General features: G+C 37.0%; 1 non-coding gene across 1 annotated transcript; it reads left to right on the top strand.

Annotated features, from left to right (window-relative positions):
* The first annotated feature begins 2,744 nt into the window (after window positions 1-2,744).
* Window positions 2,745-2,852, top strand: LOC148562437 (small nucleolar RNA R71). Its single transcript, XR_015888236.1, has one exon. It is a non-coding gene; the product is annotated as a small nucleolar RNA R71 (small nucleolar RNA).
* The last annotated feature ends 1,776 nt before the right edge of the window (window positions 2,853-4,628 follow it).

Consider the following 4,628-nt stretch of genomic DNA (forward strand, 5'->3'; position numbering starts at 1 on the left):
ATCCCAAGGCTTTGAGCATCAGTGGATAGGAGGGCCTAAAGGACTGAAATCCTGGTCTAAGCGGCTAAACCAAGCTGTCCCTAACCATGTGCTTGTGGCGTGAAGGTGTCAAGTGAAAACTTGAGACTGAGCGGTTAAAGTCAAGGTCCAAAGCAAAAAGAAGAGTGTGCTTAAGAACTCTGGACACCTCTAATTGGGGACTTTAGCAAAAGCTGAGTCACAATCTGAAAAGTTTCACCCAATTATGTGTCTGTGGCATTTATGTATCCGGTAGTAATACTGGAAAACAAAGTGCTTAGGGCCAAGGCCAAGACTCATAAAGAAGCTGTGTTCAAGAATCATCACACTGAACTAAGAGAATCAATAACACTATCTGAATTCTGAGTTCCTATAGATGCCAATCACTCTGAGCTTCAATGGATAAAGTGAGATGCCAAAACTGTTCAGAAGCAAAAAGCTACTAGTCCCGCTCATCTAATTAGAATCTGAGCTTCAATCAAAAACTCTGAGATATTATTGCTTCCCAACCTATTAGTCTTCTATTTTATTTGTCTAGTTGCTTGAGGACAAGCAACAGTTTAAGTTTGGTGTTGTGATGAGCGGATATTTTATACGCTTTTTGGGGATAATTTCATATAGTTTAGAGTGTGTTTTAGTTAGTTTTTAGTCTATTTCTAGTAGTTTTTAGGAAAAATTCATATTTCTGGACTTTACTATGAGTTGTGTGTTTTTCTGTAATTTCAGGTATTTTTCTGGCTGAAATTGAAAGAGCTGAGCAAAAATCTGATTCAGGCTGAAAAAGGACTGCTGATGCTGTTGGATTCTGACCTCCCTGCACTCAAAGTGGATTTTCTGGAGCTACAAAACTCGAAATGGCGTGCTTCCAATTGCGTTGGAAAGTAGACATCCAGGGCTTTCCATCAATATATAATAGTCCATACTTTGCACAAGAATTGACGACGTAAACTGGCGTTCAACGCCAGCCTTCTGCCCAATTCTGGCGTCCAGCGCCAGAAAAGGATAAAAAACTGGAGTTGAACGCCCAAACTGGCACAAAAACTGGCGTTCAACTCCACAAATGGCCTCTGCACGAAATCTCAGCCCCAGCACACACCAAGTGGGCCCCAGCACACCAAGTGGGCCCCAGAAGTGGGTCTCTGCATCATCCATCATAGTCCACTCATATTTTGTAACCCTAGGCTACTAGTTTAGTATTTAAACAACTTTTAGAGACTTATTTTGTACCTCATGACATTTCAGATCTAAACTTTGTATTCTCTGACGGCATGAGTCTCTAAACCCCATTGTTGGGGGTGAGGAGCTCTGCTGTGTCTCAATGAATTAATGCAAGTATTTCTGTTTTCATTCAAACACGCTTGTTCCTATCTAAGATGTTCATTCGCGCTTAACTGTGATGATGGTGATGAGCTGTGACACTCATCACCTTCCTCAACCCATGAACGTGTGCCTGACAACCACCTCCGTTCTATATCCGATTGAATGAGTGTCTCTTAGATTCTTTAATCAGAATCTCCGTGGTATAAGCTAGAACTGATGGCGGCATTCATGAGAATCCGGAAAGTCTAAGCCTTGTCTGTGGCATTCCGAGTAGGATTCAAGGATTGAATGATTGTGACGAGCTTCAAACTCCTGAAGGCTGGGCGTTAGTGACAGACGCAAAAGGATAGTAAATCCTATTCCAACCGGATCGAGAACCAACCGGTGATTAGCCGTGCTGTGACAGAGCGCGTGAGCGTAGTTTTCACTGGAAGGATGGAAGGTAGCCATTGACAACGGTGATCCACCAACACACAGCTTGCCATAGGAGGACGTGCGTGCGTGAATCAGAAGACAGAGGAAAGCAGAGATTCAGAGGACAGAGCATCTTCAAAACTCCAACATATTCTCCATTACTGCACAACAAGTAACTTTTAATTTATGCTCTACTGGTTATTCACAATTCAACTGATAAACATAATTGACTTCCTGACTAAGATTTACAAGATAACCATAGATTGCTTCAAACCAACAATCTCTGTGGGATTCGACCCTTACTCACGTAAGGTATTACTTGGACGACCCAGTGCACTTGCTGGTCAGTGGCACGCGTTGTGAAAAGTGTGATTCGTGATTCGTGCTACCATGGCCTTAGATAGATCAGAGACTAAGTTTGCTAAATTAGAAGTATTTTGTTCAGAGTTCTCTGTCTGTTGCTGAGTGGATGATGGAAAAGGTTTATTATTGTTAAACCTGTTTCTTCCACCATTATTAAAGCCTTGTTGAGGCCTTTGATCCTTCCATGAGAGATTTGGATGATTTCTCCATGATGGATTATAGGTGTTTCCATAAGGTTCACCTAAGTAATTCACCTCTGCTATTGCAGGGTTCTCAGGATCATAAGCTTCTTCTGCATAAAAAGCTTCTTGAGTACTGTTGGATGCGGCTTGCATTCCATTTAGACTCTGAGAAATCATATTGACTTGCTGAGTCAATATTTTGTTCTGAGCCAATATGGCATTCAGAGTATCAACTTCAAGAACTCCCTTCTTCATAGGCGTCCCATTACTCACAGGATTCCTCTCAGAAGTGTACATGAACTGGTTATTAGCAACCATGTCAATGAGTTCTTGAGCTTCTGCAGGCATTTTCTTTAGGTGAATAGATCCACCTGCAGAGGTATCCAATGACATCTTTGATAGCTCAGATAAACCATCATAGAATATATCCAGGATGGTCCATTCTGAAAGCATGTCAGAAGGACACTTTTTGGTCAGCTGCTTGTATCTTTTCCAAGCTTCATAGAGGGATTCACCATCTTTTTGTTTGAAGGTTTGAACATCCACTCTAAGCTTGCTCAGCTTTTGAGGAGGAAAGAACTTGGCTAAGAAAGCCGTGACCAACTTATCCCAAGAGTTCAGGCTATCTTTAGGTTGAGAGTCCAACCATATTCTAGCTCTGTCTCTTACAGCAAATGGGAAAAGCATGAGCCTGTAGACTTCAGGATCTACTCCATTAGTCTTAATAGTATCACAGATCTGCAAGAATTCAGTTAAGAACTGAAAAGGATCTTCAGATGGAAGTCCATGAAACTTGCAGTTCTGCTGCATCAGAGAAACTAATTGAGGTTTCAGCTCAAAATTGTTTGCTCCAATGGTAGGAATAGAGATGCTTCTTCCATGTAAATTGGAATTTGGTGCAGTAAAGTCACCAAGCATTCTCCTTGCATTGTTGTTGGGTTCGGCTGCCATCTCTTTTACTTGTTCGAAATTTTCAATCAAGTTGTCTCTGGATTGTCGTAATTTAGCTTCTCTTAGTTTCCTCTTCAGAGTCCTTTCAGGTTCTGGATCAGCTTCAACAAGAATGCCTTTTTCTCTGTCCCTGCTCATAAGAAAGAGAAGAGAAAAAGAAAAGAAGAGGAATCCTCTATGTCACAGTAAAGAGGTTCCTTATTGTTAGTAAAAGAAGAAGAAAAGGAATAGGGGTGAAGAAGAATGAAGAATCCAAACACAAGGGTAAGGATAGCAGAGATGTGAGATGAGGAGATGTTAGTAGATAAATAAATAGAAGGAGATGAGGAAGAAGGTGAATTTTCAAAAATTATTTTTGAAAAAGAGTTAGTGATTTTTGAAAATGGTTTTTGAAAAATGTTAGTAATTTTCGAAAATTAAAATAAGAATTTAAAATAATTAGTTAATTAAAAAGAAATTTTGAAAAGGGGGAAGATATTTTCGAAAATTAGAGAGAGAAAGTTAGTTAGGTAGTTTTGAAAAAGATAGGAAACAAACAAAGAGTTAGTTAGTTAGTTGAAACAAATTTTGAAAAGATAAGAAGTTAGGAAGTTAGAAAAGATATTTTGAAATCAAATTTTTGAAAAAGATAAGAAGATATTTTTGAAAGGATATGATTGAAATTAGTTTTGAAAAAAAAAAGATTTGATTTTTAAAATCTCAATTAATGACTTGATTCACAAGAAATCATAAGATATGATTCTAGAACTTAAAGTTGAATCTTTCTTAACAAGCAAGTAACAAACTTGAAATTTTTGAATCAAAACATTAATTGGTGATGTTATTTTCGAAAATTTGATATAAAAATAAGAAAAATATTTTTGAAAAATGTTTTTAGAATTTTCGAAAATAACTAAGAAAATTGAAAAAGATTTGATTTTTGAAAAAGATTTTGAAAAAGATAAGATTTTTAAATTGAAAATTTGATTTGACTCATAAAAACAACTAGATTTTAAAAATTTTTGAAAAAGTCAAATCTAATTTTCTAAATTTTGAGAGAGAAGAAAAAGGGAAAGATATATATATATATATATATATTTTTTTATTATTTTTGAATTTTTATGATGAGATAGAAAAACATGAGAATTATGCAATGCATGAAATTTTTAGATCAAAACAATGAATGCATGCAAGAATGCTATGAATGTCAAGATGAACACCAAGAACACTATGAAGATCATGATGAACATCAAGAACACATTTTTGAAAAATTTTTAATGCAAGGAAAACATGCAAGACACCAAACTTAGAATTCTTTAATGCTTAGACACTAAGAATCCAAGAATGCATATGAAAAACAAGAAAAGACACACAACATGCAAATGCAAATGCAAAGATCAA

The sequence above is a fragment of the Arachis ipaensis genome, chromosome B6 (genome assembly GCF_059453495.1).
Source record: "Arachis ipaensis isolate K30076 ecotype BB chromosome B6, ASM5945349v1, whole genome shotgun sequence".
NCBI lineage: Eukaryota > Viridiplantae > Streptophyta > Magnoliopsida > Fabales > Fabaceae > Arachis > Arachis ipaensis.